At 41.5% G+C, this 17,877-nt stretch overlaps 1 protein-coding gene across 1 annotated transcript in view; it reads right to left on the bottom strand.

Annotated features, from left to right (window-relative positions):
• The window catches only part of pag1 (phosphoprotein membrane anchor with glycosphingolipid microdomains 1), a 70,452-nt gene that overhangs the window by 21,173 nt on the left and 31,402 nt on the right, over positions 1–17,877 (bottom strand). The window lies entirely within an intron of this gene.

Below are 17,877 nucleotides of genomic sequence, written 5' to 3'. Positions count from 1 at the left end.
TATTACGTGGACTATTTGACATCATGAACACACACTTTCACACTCTCCAGACCCCAGTTTTCACACCGATTGTTCATACAGGTAAGTACTCATTCCTACTCTACAGACCTTAGATGTTAACAGAGCCCCTAGAGCCTGAATGTGGTCAAAAAATGTGTGCATTCTTCCACCTTTACCACATCCTTTCCCTGATAAATTTCCTTATTTGGTTTGTCTGCGCGCCTTGTGTCCAGGTGTCACTATCTGCCGCCGCTGTGTGCCAGCTAGCGTGTGTGCCTCTGCTGGCACTTAAACCAGAATAATTACCGGCTGCCACAGCTCTTTGTCACCATGGCAACATTCCCTTCTTCCCATCAGCTTTGCTATTTACAGTGGTCGAGAGAAAGAAAGAAAGGAATCACAAAAATGTTTTGAATGCAGATAATGCCACTGACAATAATGAAGCAGCAAGTGGTTTGTGTGTTGAGGTATGTTATTGGACTTGTGATGTTTGCAGTTGTACAGGACAATGACAATGATGATGATGATGATGATGATGATGAAGTCAAAGTTCAAAAGAATCACTACACAGTATCTCAGAAGCTTGTATGTAAAAATTTTAGCCACATTTTCAGCTGATTTAACTCAGATGCAAAAATGATGTTGAAATTATCATGAGATTTAAGTATGCTAACACCAACGCATGCTAACAGGTGCTGCTATATTTAGGAGACACTGTCAACCCTGTCTCTCAGCAAGAAAGCTCACTTTATTGCCACAAGACACAGCCTCTTTCCTTTTCTGCACCCATCAGCCTGGAAAGCTCAAATGCAGTTAAAATATCATGCCCTGTGTTAAAAACTGAAGATTTCTGTAAAAATAGTCACAGGTTCAAAACAACAAAGAGTATAAACACAGGGAGAAACTCTGACAAAATTAAAACCACAACATCATAACTATTAGCCTATTAGCCTGTTAGCCTGTTAGCTACAGCCAAAAATAGTAACATTTAAGCTAATATTTAGCTACCAAGCACATAAGTTACTGTTTGGTAGGAAATAGCTGAAAGCTAAGGTTAGTAGTTCAACGTTAAACATAAAAAAGCACAATGGGAACACAGCTAGCATAATCTTAGCTTGGAACAAACTAGCTAATGTTATGTTTGATAAAATAATACTACTAGAACCCTAGCAATGGCTGTTGTGAGTAGATAGCCAATGGGATCTTTTTAATGCTTTACTTTGACAAGACCAAACTTCCCACAACAATTTAACTATAAACTGTTAAACTGATTATTTTTCAAGATCTGTAGGACAAATAACAGTCAATAAACAGTCAATACTTAAAGTGAATTGGGTCATAATTCCAAGTTAAGAGTCATAACTAAAAGCTGTTAGCGAAGGTATGCCTCAGGTTAGCTAAAATCCAGCAACTAACTTACTGAGCAGGCGTAATCTCAGCTAATGTAGTACTGCTTGAACTGTGGCGATGGTTGTTGTAAAAAGCTAGATTGGTTCTTTATTTCTTTTTTTTGGTGTTTCAATCTGATACATGGGTTGGTTTCCCCTCAGATTTTCAAATGCTGAGTTTGTGAATTCTCAGGAGCAGCAGCAAAATAGTAAAAATTGTTAGGTAGCTCACATTCATTTATAGTTTGAGATATGCACTGTCATCAGACAAGGAAGACGTAAGCTTAATCCAAGAATTTGGAAAACACAAGTTCAACTTCTTTTGTATAAAAAGATTCTGTTTCTCATGTAAAACCCTGACTTTCAGTGTTAGTCTTTTGAGTTTTTGTACATTTGGTTTAGCTAATTACATTGGAAATAATTTTAATTGAAATTACCCTACGTGAAAGACGCCGTATATTATTAAATGGAGTCAATTTTACATGAAGCTACATCAAGGCTGAGTGCAGCGTCATTGAAAGCTGAATCATGGTTCCCTCTGAATCCATGAGTGCACCTGCTGATGTGAGAACATCCTTTTTGATGTGAATCAGTTATGTCAGGGCAGATCCAGCGGAGCAGATGGGTGCATTCCTGGATTCATAATTTATTAAACAATCTGACAAAGACACTGCAAAAACTGTGTTGAATTAATTATGACATTAAAAAAGCTGTGAAAAAGCAGCTTCCTGCATGTGTGAAGCTATAACCAGTAACAATGACCAGATTTTTGACAGGATCGGAAACAAATGATGCAGATAAACTGTGAAAACACTGATTAATTTATTAGCTTATCGTTAAGCAAAGCTAAAAGAAGTCTTTGCTGCTTTGCATCTTTATTAGCTTTCATTTTTAATTAGGGGAGAAATTTAAGGTACATCCAGGGTTAGAAATGACATAACCTTCTCTTAATGGAACAAAGAAGCACTCATAAGAAATAGAATGCTGTTTTGATCAAACCAAAAGCTCTGCAGTCATAGCCATCAGATGACTGAAACTAGCATTAGCAGACCCTCAGTAACTTGAGAAAGGAGGGGAAATATCATGATTGTAAATGTTCCACAGCTCACTACTAAAATTTTCAATCCCATCATCACATTAACAGACCTTGTTTTTCTTTAGCTTTCACTATGACCACTTTGAGCAAGAATGACTAGTGTTGAGTTTAATTTATACAGTCCCTGTTACCCTAGTAGCAGCGTGACAGGATTTACAGAAAAAAAAACCTATTTATCTCACATTGGTGTTTTAGGAACTCTTTTTTCAACCTCTTTCTGAAACACTTTGTTTTAGCTGTTTTACTGCTGTCTCTTTAAGTTTTACCACTCCATAATCCCCCTTCTCTCTGACTGGCCAGCCCTCTGGTGGCCTGCTGGAGGCGCTACAATCAGACTTTGGTGTTTGAGGCCCACTCCTCCATAGTGTCATGATCTAGTGAGGAGAGCTTCATTTGATGACCTCATCCTTTCAGCAAGTCTAGAAGTTCTTATGAGGATCATCTTGGTCAGTTTTTGAACAATTTTGGAGATCACCACAACACATAATTATGTCGTGATTTAAACATTTGCTCATGTTTAGTTTGGAACTACCAGCATTGTTGCTTTAAAGCCATGTTTAAACTATGGGTATTTACAGTAACCCCTCTTTAATGATTAAATGTACAACTCAAATGATCCATTTTGCTATTTGAAAAAGACAAGGTTTAAATTACTACAAATGTAAATATATTTCTTACTTTCCAGTGGCATTGAATATGCAAATTTTGAGAAAGTATTTTAATATTTAATCCTAACAACCATAAAAACCCATCTTCTAAGCGCTTCTTGTAAAACTCAAGATGTGATATTTCCCATGCCAGAAAAACAACTCTGAACAACTAACAAATAAAAAGCAACATGGCAGAATCCTGATCATCCGCTGCCCAAGGGCAGGTCAGCCTTGGGTAAAAAAAGTTTTTTTCTCTCTCATGGTGAGCTCTGTTTCTCGTAGGCGGCAGAGCCAGAGGTCAGAGTGTGGTGTACTAAAACTTTTGCTAATTGGCTGGAGGAGTGTTTACTCGCTGGGTCTGAGCCACTTTGTATGTTTTCCCTTTTCAGAGCCAGGGCTGTGAGCAAACACTGACAAAGACTGCTCACCGGTGTGAGGAGATAACTCCTGAATCTAATCAAAACCGTACTGCAGTAAAAATCACCCAATATTCAAATTTCCTCTGAGAGAAGGAGCTGCAGCTCCCTGCATCCTTCTTCTTCCAGATCTCTCTGTCTCCCACTCTGCTACATTTGATTTACACACACAAATCACCATCCAAACTCAAAAGTACCCATTCAGTGTTAACACACATTGGTCTTTATTCAACATCACTGACATACCTCACTGCTGAGTCCTTAAATATGAGGAGACTACACTGTCAATCCTCCCTCTGAGGATACACATCAGTCTTTATTCCTGATAAATAGCAAACATAAAAGCTCTAAGAACCCTTTACAGTGGAAAACCAACAGGCCAACACCATGTGATAGAGCCAAGGGCTACAACTGTACTCCCTCATGCTGTCATTCTTTTTCTTTCAGGCTATAATGAAAGAAAACAGAAGCCTTGGAGGAGACACAATCAGGGTGTCTGTTTTCTGTTTCATGCCATAGAAAATAATTGACTGGAAAAGCCATTTGAATAGGAATGTGTTTTGGGAATTAAAGGCACAAATCCAATTTCTAGCTTCACACAGCTGCACACACACTTAGAGAGACCTGAGACTCACCACGAGCCCCATCAAAGCAAAACCCTCAATGCAAAATGATGGAGTCAGCTTGAGAGCGTGTGGAGGGGGGAGTTTCATCTGTTGGACAAGCTGTTGGGGTAGCAGCAAACGATAAAGAGAAAAGGATAGAATTAACATTCGCCAACAGTGCAGTGCTTCAGTTTCCGGAGCTGTGACACCCTCCTTCTGCAGGGTCCTCAGGGCGCACACAGACGAGGAAGGTTTACAGCTGGATGGCTGCTGAGAAATGAGCCCCAGGAAGCCTCTCAGAGGAGCGCCAGAGGCATTTCCACAATAATAAATAATCCAGTTTTTAGGGGACAAAAGAGGCTCAACTTTCTTGGAGAAGCAGTCGGGCAAGTTTGCAGCACAGCAGGAATCTTAAGTTCCATTTGGAGAGTTACAAAAGAAGAAGAGAGAAAAATGATGACTGGAGTTTTTTCCTCACAATGAGAGCGTGTGCAGAGACTTCGTTTGGGGAAATGAGTCAGGAGATATCATTTCAGATGCATTGTATGCAAAAGAGCTGCTTTATCTAATTTTCTATGATCTTTCTGGGCTGCGAATACATGAATACAAGCAAAGATGCAATTTAGCAGTAAACATATCCGTATCACACCCTAGAAACAACATTTATGAGCTCTGCAGCCAGAAAAAAATTAAATAACCACCCAGAACCCTGCAGGGCCTGTTCAGACTGTGTGCTAAATCCAGTTAAAACAGAAGAAAACTTTTTGGCATAAAAACCTCTTCTAACCATCTTCTGCTCCTTTTAATCTCAGTCTCTCACTACAGCATAGACTAGAATGCTATATAGCATTGTTATCTTGCAACTACTTGATGGTGATGTTGGAATAACAAGTAAACCCAGATTCCTGGGGAAGAAGGTGGTCAAAAACCCTCAAGAGACCTACAGCGGGCGCTAAAGCCCATTTCCTCCAAGCAGCCTAGTATGGATCAATACAGTTTGGTACAGGTTTTATAGGTTAGGCCTGATGGGGCTTAAAGTTAAAGTGCACACCAAGGTGCAAACACCTGAGATCTAAATGGTGCAACTTCAAGACCTATGCTTTTACTGAACTGTGAGCATAAGAAAAGTCAGCTCCTACATGCTCAAAGCCAGTTAAAAAAAAAAGGGCGTAGAACATCTGGAATTCTGGATGAGAAAAATTGAATATCTGAAAAAGCACAACTGGCCTACAGTGAAGCATGACGGTGCCTCAGAGATGCTCTGGGGCTGCTTTGCTTCTTCTGGCAGGTGAAACCTGCAAAGTGTGAAGTGCCAGATGGATTAAATCAAGTATAAAAAAAATCAAAGGAATACATGTTATGCCATGTGTGAGAAAGCTAAAGTTGTTGTTGGACTATTCACTAGGAATACGCTCCAGAGCTTATCCCAAAGTCCACCAAGGCTTGGTTTCAGAAGACATCTAGGAATAATTTTGACTTGTCTGACTCGAACCCCATAGAAAATCTATGGTGGGTTTGAAGAAAGAGGTTGCAGCAGCCAAACCCAAGAATATTAGTCAACTGGAAGTCACAGCAGTTCGAGTTGCAGTTTGAGAAAACACTGGCATATAACAGTTGTGTGCAGTGACTGCAATTGCTCACATTTGATTTGTTGGTTACAAACGTCTGGGAGTTCATATATTTTGCCACGTGGGTTAAACAATTTTAAGGGCAACTTACAGATGACGTTCACTTAATGCACAAATTGTCTTATTTATGGCTTTTTGGGTGATTTCTGTTTTTTTTTATGGGAAAATATTGAACATGGATATGCACACTAATAAACACACCACTGACCATCTTGTGTCCTGACCTGAGGGCCATTTGGACAGTGGGGGGAGGGCAGAATGGGGGAGGGGAGAAGAAGGATGAGGGGACTGCTGCCAAGAGGCAAGAGAGTGTGGGATAAAAAGAAAGAGAACGAAGGACGGAGAAAGAAAGAGAGAGAAAGGGACGAGGATTTAACTGGAATGAATGCATAATGGCACCAAGGAACACTAACCAACAAAGCAACATGCATTTCAACAGGGACCACTTTCTGACTATGACAATTCAACTATGTGCATTAAAATGCACACAAACATTTGCATATAGCCTGTAATTTGTGTTGTATATACGAGGAGTGTGTGCAGCCAGAGGGAGAGTGTGTTATCATCTAATTCTAGTCAGTTTGGCACAGTCTAATTTACTAATCGGTGTCCGTCCATGTGTTTATGCCTGCAAGCTTGTAGGAGCATGAAAACAGGTGCCTCCCATCAAGGGACATCCTTTATGTTACCATGGCAACACTGCCCCATCCTTAGGGTTAATGGCATTAACATGAGGAATTGATCCATCCTCCCTAACGTAGGGGGAAATTGAAACTGCATAATTCATCGAGTCTCTCCCCTCGCTCTCATATTACAGATATTTGCTTGTTAGATCGTAATACTCGCACAAGATTGTGTTCACTCTTTCTCTCAAAAGATACAGCAGCTACATTTGCTCTCAGCGGCCTTTACATCGATCTCCCACTGGGGATGTGTGAACGAAATATGAGGCAGATAAACGCTCAGCTCCCTGAAGATTTGAAAAGATATGCAGAGCTTCTTATCTTTCATACTGTAAGTGTTTACAGAACATTTGCACATATGAGAGTTTCTTTTTTCCTTTCTCCTCCTTAAAAACATCATACATATACATTCAGGGTGGTCTGACGGTAAACTTGAGGATCTACTTTCAAGTATTCTATCCTCATTTTCTTTTCCATTGATCGGTTTCCAGCTGAAGCAGCAACATGCAACTCTCAGAGCAGTTCAGTGTCCCGTCCTGACCCGTCTCAATGGGAAGAGACTCTGATGTGTAAACTTGAGTGCATGCCGGCCTCTTGTTAATGTCACACAGTCCCATGGGACAGAGACATTTCCTGTCGCCCTCTCCTCCTGGTTTTTCGATCACACTGTTGACCAGTATGTCCCTAAAAAGCTTGCAGATATTTTTGTAGAGAGAAATGTAACTAAACCTGAAATTACTTTTTTTCTGATTGCAACAACTCTTCGGACTGAACAGCAAAGTTCTGAATTACAGGGTATTCTGCAGCAAATTGGAACAATACCCTTGTTTTTGAAGTAGAAAAAGCCTTTATTGTCGAAAATGTTCAACATAATAGCAGATTTGTCTTAAACTCTCTAGTTTTTCTGCTGCTCTTGTGTTTTTCTCCTCTTCTTCATCTCCCCTTTTATCGTCTTTTCTCCCTCAGGCTCTGCATTTAAATCATTTGGACTTGATTCTGTCTGCATTTGTTCAGCTGGGCTCAACAGTGTGCGACTGTGCAAGAAAGAACCCTTAAAGCTTTCAGTTCCTCTTTCTTTCCTCCCTTCTTTCGTCCTTGTAAAAAAAAACTGCTTCGGGAGGGTCTCTCTCTTTCTTGTCTTCCTCATACGAAATGAATCTTTCGGTTTCAGCTCTATCTCTCACAGAGGTGGCCGCTGCCACCATGTTGCTAGAAAGAGGAAGTGTAAAGTACTGACAGTGAGAAGAAATTCTCCCAGAAATAGCCAACATTGCTGTCAGTGACGCCCCATACTGTAACTGACCTTTGAATATGACAGACAAAATGTTTCTGGTGAAATGATAATGGGTGTGTTTCTGCCAAACTGTTTAAAACAAACATCACCAAAATTGAAATTTATTGAGCTGGAGCTAAATTCCCCATGAGATGTATTCATATTTTACTCCCCATCCTGACAAAGCCCAATTATTCCCCACACCCTGGTAAAGAAAAAAAAAAGAAAAAGTGTCCTGCCATTGTCTCCAATTGATTAGCTTTGTGACAGCGCCGCCGCTCTGCTAATAATAAAATGCTAAAACAAAAGCGACGTCAGTAATTGTGCAGCGGTGCAAATTTATGTGATTAAACAAACCAGCCAGGCGTGTCATTCGAATATGTAAATGGGAAGAGTGGAGCGTGAAGAAAGATGGATTGTTGTAATGATTTCAGGGATTGTCACTCAAATTGTAAGTGAGCTTCGCTGCAGACACTCGTGCAGGAATGGGAGCAGAGGTTTGGAACAGGGGAAGGGTGGTGGTGGTGGTGGTGGGGGTGGGGGGATTGTTGAACTGCTGAACTCTAAGGATCTGAGGCTAAGGAGCATGGACACAGCTGCTAAGTGAGGATAGTAAGGGAGATGATTAGATTTAGAAAACAAGTGGGAAACTGAATAAACCGGAAAGGATTATAGAAAACAACCAGTAGCAACAAATCAAAACAAAACAAAACAAAACAAAACATAAACACACAATGAATAGACCGGAAAATAGATAAAATAACCATTCTGATCACATGCAGACAAAAAATCTGTAATACAAGTATTTTGAGAATAAAGAAAAACTAAAAAGTGGATTTAGAGCAGTGTTTCTCAATTCCGGTCCTGGGGCCCCCTGCCCTGCATGTTTTAGATGTTACCCTACTCCAGCACACCTGATTCAAATGAATGGCTCGTTATCAGGCCCGAGCAGAGCTTGATGACGAGCTGATCATTTGAATCAGGTGTGTTCGATTCGGGTAACATCTAAAACATGCAGGGCAGGGGGGGCCCAGGACCGGAATTGAGAAACACTGATTTAGAGAAACAAGAAAAGAAATTGTAAAGTCTGTAAAATCACTTAAAAAGTAGAATGACTGAATTTTCCAGTAAAATCACTGAGAAATTAATTAAACCACTAAGTCAACCATTGCATTCAAAACTATTTACCAGTGGAACCAATGACTTACACATGTATTTACCAAATTTATCTTCATAACAGAAGATAAGGACAGAATGAATCACTTTTCACACTGATTTGAAAATAAGTAATTGGGTTGTTTTTGTTAGTTTATGGATAATTTTTTACCTGTCTGAAAAACGTTTGAACTATGATTGCAGTGTTAAATCATAAACAGGTCAGCCAGCACAGGCGTGGAGGTCAGTTTTGAGATGAGATGAGATGAGCTGTACGCAAAATTCTTTATGACCATCAAATTTTGGAGCTGAAGTTAAACATTTTGGATATTTTTATTTTTTTATTTTTTTAATAATAAATAGGTTAAAACGGAAAAAAATACAAGACAAAACAACAGAAATTACTGAATCACAGAATCTGCTTCTGTCGAAATAAATGGGACATCAACTGCCGTCCTGTGAGCAGTGGATTTATTTTCATGAATGAAAGTAGACACGTGTCAGGACATCAGTTAAGCCCGTTTCATTGGGTGGCTTTAAAAACTGTTTTGGAGGAATCTGCCACTATATGGACAGATTGTATGTATTAAATTCCTCCATCACTGTCACCTTGAGATGAAGATTAGCATGAAAGAGAGAGGGAGAGAGGAGCAGCTCACACCACATCATTATTCAGTGGCACTGGCCTTTATGAGCTGAATAGCCGCCAAGATAAAGGGATTATCTAGGCGGACTGAATAGGATGAAGGATGTTATATATACAAGTGCGTGTGTGTGTGTGTGTGTGTGTGTGTGTGTGTGTGTGTGAGTGTGTGAGTGTGTGTGTGATTATAAAGCTGCTAATGAGATGCAACAGATGTCTGGAAAGGCACGATCACGTTCTCACCCTCACAAATTTATAAAGTGCAGACGCTTTGACAATATTTGTACGCCTATTTTCCTGATCTAAGACACACTAACAATTACACATACCTGTCTTTCTTCTTATCAATCACACACACACACACACACACACACACACACACACACACACACACACACACACAGTCACACATTTCTAAATGTTCCTGCTCGCCATCACAGCCGCTCTGAAGAACTGCCACGCAGCATTTCATTTATCTCCTCCTGTGACACCGGCCTTTTGGACAAAAGGCGCAGGGCAATAGGGGGAATTAATAGCAGGTGTGTGTGCGTGTGTGTGTGTGTGCAGAAGAGTAACTGAAATGGAAATGTGATCCCTCTTTACAAGGCTCTAACCACAGCAGGGGTGGCTTTATTAGAAGACCCAGACGGAGGAAATGGCAGGGGGTCGGACCCTTTCAACCCTCTATAAGGTTTAACTATGAGACATTTACTAATGGATATGTGTGTATGTGTGTGTGTGTGTGTGTGTGTGTGTGTGTGTGTGTGTGTGTGTGTGTGTGTGTGTGTGTGTGTGTGCGTGTGTGTGTGTGTGTGTGGCTATGGAAATGGAAGAGAAGAGGAAGGACAGAAGAGATTTAGGAGTGTAAAAATGAAGGATTGGAAGGGGGATAGGGCGTGCTGATGCAGCTTCTGACCTTTTAGAGTGAGACATTTTTCAGACACACTTCTAGTTGAGATTGTTCAATATCACCAAACACACACACACACACACACACACACACACGCACACACGCACATACACACACACACACACACACACACACACACACACACACACACACACACACACACACACACACACACACACACACACACACACACACACACACACACACACACACACACAGTCCTGTACCGCTCCATTTTGCTTTGGTGATCTCTTGCTCCATTGTCCTTCCTCCCAAATAAAACACAGTTTTTCCTCTGTCTTCTCGGTCCCCTGTTGCCTCCTCATACAATTTTCATCCCTCCTCTCTCATCTAATCCATCCATCCCTCGCCTTTTCTCTCCATTTTCACCCCCTCTTTTCTCACCTTGCCCCCTGCCCCCTGTCCCTCTGCAGACCATAGCATATTCAACACGTCTGCCATCCTGTAAAGATATGGTAAAATATGGAAGCCTCCAGGAACTCAGAGGGCAAATCTGCAATCAGAACCAGCTTGGGGGGGTTGGGTTGTCCAAGGAGTGAGGGGAGGCTGGGGCCAAAACATTCACAGGAACCAAGAGGAGGGGGGAGGATGTTAAAAACATGGCAACCCACAGACAGCAATCTCGGGGTTTCAGGTTGAATCCATCCAGCGCACGCCTGAGTAGCTCCAGAAGATTGCAGGAGGCAGATTCAGATCTCCCTCCGTCTTTTCACGACTCTGTTTGATTTTCTCATTTCACAGGTGGAGGCTTATCCCATATTTCACCACAGTAAGTGGGAAAGGAGTATTTTCTTGTAACGAAGAGGCACTCCAAGTGAGAGAAGAGGATTCAAAACAAACAACACATTTTGTTTTTATGTGCAAAATTGGTTGATTTTGTAATCAACCTGGAGTAAAATTCCAATACTTGAAGAAATACACTGGCTTGGTTTTATGCCTGGAGTCAGACATAAAGAAACCACTCTTAAGTCGTTGCGTGTACGTAAATATTGATGGCATGACATCTTCCCCCACTGGAAAAAATGAAGCTAGATTGCTTCCACGGTGGGCGAAGGTATACCGCACTGTGTTGCTTATGATTTTTTTAGTCCTCAAGACTGGCCAAATGGATGTCACACACCTTCAGTAAACTTAGATCAAACATTTAGCTTAGCAGATAAATGTTAGAAAGTTCATTCCAGCAAGCGGTATAGTTTACGCTAGGTAAAAATGGATAAACATGAATCACACCATGCTGCCTTCTTCCCTCCTCTGGTCCTTTGTTTACACACTTCCTCTACTACTTTGAATTTATTAGCAGGCTACACTGTTGCACTACCATGATGTCATTCAAAGCCTTAACTTAAGCTCCTTTAGCCATTCAGCCAACTGGAACTCCCCCCTTTTAAAACCTGCAGGAGATTTTATACCAGTTTAACAAAGAGTTCAGTCATGGCATCACATCACCTCCTTTTAAGAAGTTAACTCCTTCAAACTCAAAACAACACATAAATCAGCATAAAAAGATCAAATTCTCATTACAGGCACCACACAAGCAAGATTTTTTTCTTTAATTTATATTTTAATTTCTCATTTAACCCACGACTCTAAAGTGGGACATGGGCAAAACTGTGTACTCTAACATAAAACATCCACACTACAGCCAGCCACCAGGGGAGCTCTAATTTGTTTGGCATCACTCTTGGGGAGCTAGCATGTTGTCCAGTGTTTAAGTACTGTCTAGGATCAAAAAAGCAAAAATGACTTCAGCTTAGCTTGGCCTTGAGGCTGCAAGAGATGGTGGCGTAATGATGGTGTCTTTCATATGTGCAAATTAAAGTGCAGATATAAGTTGTGTAGATGGAGAAAAAGTTAGGTAAGTAAGAGGGTACAAATATTTTGTTATTAAAAAAAATGAATTAAGAGTTTGAGAATCTGTGTCCAGATTGTGCTAAGCTAAGCTAGCTAACTGTTGTCCCTGGTCAGCTCATTCACAAATATATGTCATATCAATCTTCTCTCCTGCTGGAGAATGAAATAAATATGAGTGTTCTTGAATTTTCAAGGTAGGAACTGCAGGAATTTTTGTTACTTTTTAGTAAACACAACATTCACACTGGGCTCCTCTTCCTTGGCTCAGTGCCAGTGGCAGCACACACCCACTGCCTCCAACAGTGATGATGTGAACACATTCACTAGTCCTGCAACCTCCTGTAGCATCGCGTTTCTACATAAATTGCGTCACTTTTCATCCCGAGCTGCTCTCTAAGTGCTCGAAAGCGAGTAAAAGTTGAGCCAAGCTTCACCCTCACTTTGAAAAAAACTTTATCTGTTTGGTGTTTTGTTTCACTTTGGTTGTGCTTTTCTTTCTCTGTGCTACATCCACTTTCATATCCACTCAGGATAGCTATTTCTGCTTACTAATCAACAAGCAAAGTCATTTACCCACTGGGTGCGCTGTGGTTGGCTAATGTAACCATGCTTTCTCACCACCAAGAAATGTCACGATAACCAAAACATCAATATACAGGCTGAGGAGGGGGTTAAGGGTAGACACAGACACTGACACACATGTATAGAGGCCCGTAGAAGACGATAGAGAAGGATCATTCCTGTAAAAGTTTACATTTCAATTTTTAGAAAAATCCTGCAGACCCTACCTTTAAGTTTTTTAGAGTTCAGGAGGGAAGTACTTCTTAACAAAGCAACCAAACACAGTCGATCACTGCATATAGTCTGTTAAAACATGTGGAGCACAAAAGCTGCACTTGGCTCTTTCTTGCTACAAACTGAAAGCTGTAGTTGACAGCAAATGAATGAGAGGACAGATTCATGTGTGAAAGATGTAGAAAACTGGGGAATATTTATGAAAAACTGGTCATGGCTGTGACAGCCCTTCTCAAATCAGTTAATGGGGTTGGTTCACAGTGTCCCCAAGGAAAGCTAAAAACCAATGAACTAACTAAATGTGCATTAGAGCAGTAAACACAACACCTGCTGGTTGCAGAAAATCTGCTGTCAGTCATACACACGCACATGCATAATTATTCACTCACACACACACATAAGCACACTTGGGAACCCAGACATAAAAAATACAGTGAGAAATGGACACACACACTCGCACAGTCAAGTGAATGGAGACGAACCAATTAGCAGGGGACGGAAATCAGTGTGACAGAGAGAGAGATGGAGTGAGGAGGAAGGAGCGAGGGGAGTGGAAGAATACATTAAAGCAGTCACTCTGCAGGCAGCAGGATGAGAGGAAAAAGCAACAGAGACACCTTCACACTCTGACACTTCCAGGAGAGCTGAGGTGGCCAGAGGCAAATCCATCCTGACACAGTGGGAGGATAATGTGGTGAGATGTGTGGAGAGAGCGGGACAGACAGGGGCGACACTCACCGATATCATTCGTAGAGTGACACAGAGGGAAAGAGGAGGAGAGGTAAGTGGAGCAGAGACATGGACGTTTATACTGCAGGTCAACTATCCAGTACAGACAGGTGTCACTTTAGAAGTGTGAGCATTAATGCTGCAGTGAGGTGTTCCACTCTGATTCTGAAAACTCTGGCTTTATATTTCTGTTTTATGTTTTTTTACCATACTACAGTGAATGTTTTGGTGTCTGAAATGCCGAACAATCAGCAAGAACTCAATCTTACTCAGTGTATTTGTCTCATTTGTTCAAGATATTCAAAGCAAAACTATACAGGTAGGGTAGAAGTTTTTGTCACTTGTTAGTAAACACAAAATTCAAACTGGGCTCCTCCTCCTTGGATCAGCGCCTGAGGCGGCATATGCCCGAAGCCTCAAACTGTGAAGATGTAAACACATTCACTAGTCCTGCAACTTCCTGTAGCATCACATTTCTACATGAGAGAGACTCAAGAGCTGTGCATCTGACTTGGCATGTTAGCACAAGCTGATCACGGGTTATTTGACACATACCTGGTTAGCAGAAAGCCAAGTGGTGCTGCTCTTCATCCCGTGCTGCTCTCCAAGTGCCCGAATGAGAGTGAAAGTTCAGCCAAGCTTTACCCTCATTGAGTAAAAAGCTTCATTTGTTTGGTGTTTTGTTTCACTTTGGTTGTGTTTTTCTTGCTCTGTGCTACGTCCACTAATGCAGCCACACTTCCACTGGCTAATCAACTGGCTGATGTAACCACGCTTACTCTCCGCCCAGAAAGGTCCAGATACAACCAAAACATCAACATACAGGCTGAGGAGGGGATTAAGGCAGACACAGACACTGACAAACATGTGCAGATGCCCAGAAGTGACTATTGAACAGGATTGACATTTTATTTTTTTCAAGTCCTGCAAACTCTACCTTTGAAGAAGGGGTATTTTTCCTCTTTTTAGGCCTTCTATTGTCTTTCTGGTACCCCCATAGTAGCTTTACTGCTCAAAAAAAAAAAATCCTTTGTTGTAAAAAGCCCTTATTTTATCCTTTGTCTGAACACTAGTAGCTTCTATCCCTTTAAGGCTTTATCTCTGATCAGCCTGATATGCACAGCACTTTCATATTCATGTAATAAGATTTTGGTACTTTTGGTGGTGTGGGCAGGTGCCAAGTCTGACTGGAAATTAAAATCAGCTTCTCCATAAAGCTTGGCAGCAGAAGGAAGCATGAAGTGCTCTTAAATTTCCTAGTAAACTGGAGCGATGCCTCTGGACTTCAGAGAACACATAGTGGACCAGTACCAGCAGATGACACAGCACTCAAAACCATCTCTGACTGGAAACTTTACACGGCACTTCAAGCAACTCCCCGTTGTCCAGACTCAAGGTCCAAGATTCCCAAATGTGATGCAAAAATTTCTTTCATCTGAAAAGATGTCTTCAGACCACTGAGCAATAGTCCAGCATTTTTTTTCTTCTAAGATACTTCTGACCAGTGGCGGCTGCTGGTCAGTCAAGGAGGGGAAGCTCATTTTTTTCTGACCTACATCATAAATTTGTTGGTTTATTTAAACATAAATTCTACCCTCCATTCCTTTTCAAGAAAATGATCCTGTTGTACCAACCAGGTGTTTTTTCCAGGGATTTTACCTCAATGCTTGTCATTTTTTAAGAAAGGTAAACTCGCTGGGGATCAATAAAGCTTCCGGATCAGTCCAGCACAACTGAGAAGATGCTCCAGTGGAGGGTTATACTTCAAGATCCCTGACTGGCTCATTTCACTGTCAATCATAAAGGGATTCAGCCTCAGACAGATCATCCAATCATCAGGCCAGCCCATTGCCTCATAGACCCCCAGAGACGCTGAGCATCCAATGGACGGGACAAAGCCCAGCGTTTATCCAATGACCGTCCAGTTTCCACAGTGGCACAACCCACTCTACGCTTCCCCACTGAAGTCAGAAGACTCAGACACGTCCGACTGTGTTAAAGCGCTGAGACACTGCGGGGATGAATGAGAAGGAGGTCGAGCCAGTTACCTGTGATAGGTAGCTGATTCTGGACCAGGATGAAGGAATTCTAGCGCATATTTTATCAATGAAATGTACACACAGCAGAACATATCACCACTTTTTTGGGGACATTTTAGGGGAAGCTGAGCTTCCCTTGCAGTCTTACAGCAATCGCCACTGCTTCTGACATTGTCTCTGGTTCAAATTCCTTGATACATCTCTGTGTGGTGGAGCACACAGAAAAGTACCAATACACCACTATAAAAGGGATGGGCAATGATTTTGAATTTTCGAATAGTCATTAACGTCAAAAAAATCAAATAGTTCATGTGATGATGGCTTTGTCCAGTCTGTGGCAGGTCGCAGTTTTATGCCAGATCACAGAGCTGTTACACGTCAATTTCACAAAAAACAGGTCGAGCGGGACAGGAAATTGTGTATGGGAAATGTGTAAAATGGCCAATGACTTTCAAAATAAAACAAACTGTGTCCAAACCAGATCATATTCAACTTGACAACAAACTGACATAATGAACGGAGCAAGGCAAGGAGACAACAGGTTGGAGGATTTACAGCCAAAACGAGAGCAAGGAGGTGCTCAAAAAATAGATTGGGAAGAGTGGGAACTCCTTCAAAAAATTAATGAAAATGTCGCACGTGGGGGGTCTTTTAATAATTTTTGAACAGTTACGAGCAAATATCAAATAGCACTTTTGCTTGAAATGCCCATCCCTACACCATACACAGCACACACACATATCTGAACTCTAACCCACTACACTCTTTCAGAGAGCCCCTCCATATCAAGAGCCATTACATCACAGTCTTTGTGAATTACCTCTCAAAGCTCCTGACCGCTAACTCGTATAGAGCCATTAGCAAAGCCCTGGACACTTAACACACAGCACACAGCTCTAACCCCCCGAGTGCTGCTGATGCTGATTTCCCCCTGCTGATATCACCCTGGGTGAAATGTAAAATGCAACATATGACTTCATATTATGGTGATAATGACTTGTAGTTATGGCTTGGTTACTTAAAGACTTCCTGATGGTCTATCAGCGGCATATCAATTACCGCCAATCAGGCTATCAGAACAGGCAGGAAGTAGCTCAGTGCAGATGGCGAGGAATTCCCAAGGAAGAAGTTAGCAGCGCCTTGAAAGAGAGACCAAGGTTGACGACCTCCTGATCTCTACCTGTTTGCCCTTCTCTTAGTGTTTCTCTGCAGTTCCACAACTTGAATAGAAAACATGATGAAAATAATCTTCAGAGCCCCAGCTGGACTTTGTGTGATTGTTGCCTCTGAGGATTAAAGGGGAGATAGAAAAAGACGACCAGTTTGCTGTAAGCGGGCACAGCAAGGAGCATGAAATCATCTCCTGAGGAGGAATTAACAGCATTAACAGAGCCCGACCACAGATTGCAGATTTCATCCCGTAAGCTGCTTGGCCGCAAAAATGACATCCGAAATCCCCTCAGCTCCCACAACAAAATTTGGAGTGTAAGATTTCCTGGAATTCCACAAAACTTTGGAAAAATCCATCACTTTTATTCATCTGCAGTGCTCTCAGATTGACAAAAAAAGTTATGTTACGTTTCCTGGAGCCAGAGATTGAATCATTTTAAAATAGTCTTAAAATGTGTAGATCACTAGATCTTAGAGTCATAAGATGATGCGTTTAGCTGCACACCTAAAAAGTTAGGGCTTTCAACTCTGACGGGAATCTTCTAAAGGTGAAAGAGTACATCAGGATGTGTCTGTTTGTGAGAGAGTTGGGGTTAAGCTCTGGGGTGAGTATAGTTGCCAATTGTATTCAATTGAGGGCTCTAAAAATATCCTAAACACACACACACACACACACACAACACATGCGTATGCTTCCACACGTACCTAACTTTCCCGGGCAAATAAGCAGGGGAACAGAGGGATTCCCGAGAGGAATCAGTGGAATGTAAACAGGCCACCCACACACACACACACACACACACACACAAAGTCACACAAAGTCAC

This window comes from Halichoeres trimaculatus, unplaced genomic scaffold (assembly GCF_033239565.1).
Source record: "Halichoeres trimaculatus isolate MK-OKI-2021-1 unplaced genomic scaffold, fHalTri1.1 fHalTri1_scaffold_14, whole genome shotgun sequence".
In the NCBI taxonomy this organism is placed as follows: domain Eukaryota; kingdom Metazoa; phylum Chordata; class Actinopteri; order Labriformes; family Labridae; genus Halichoeres; species Halichoeres trimaculatus.
This window is presented reverse-complemented; position numbering and strand designations above follow the sequence as displayed.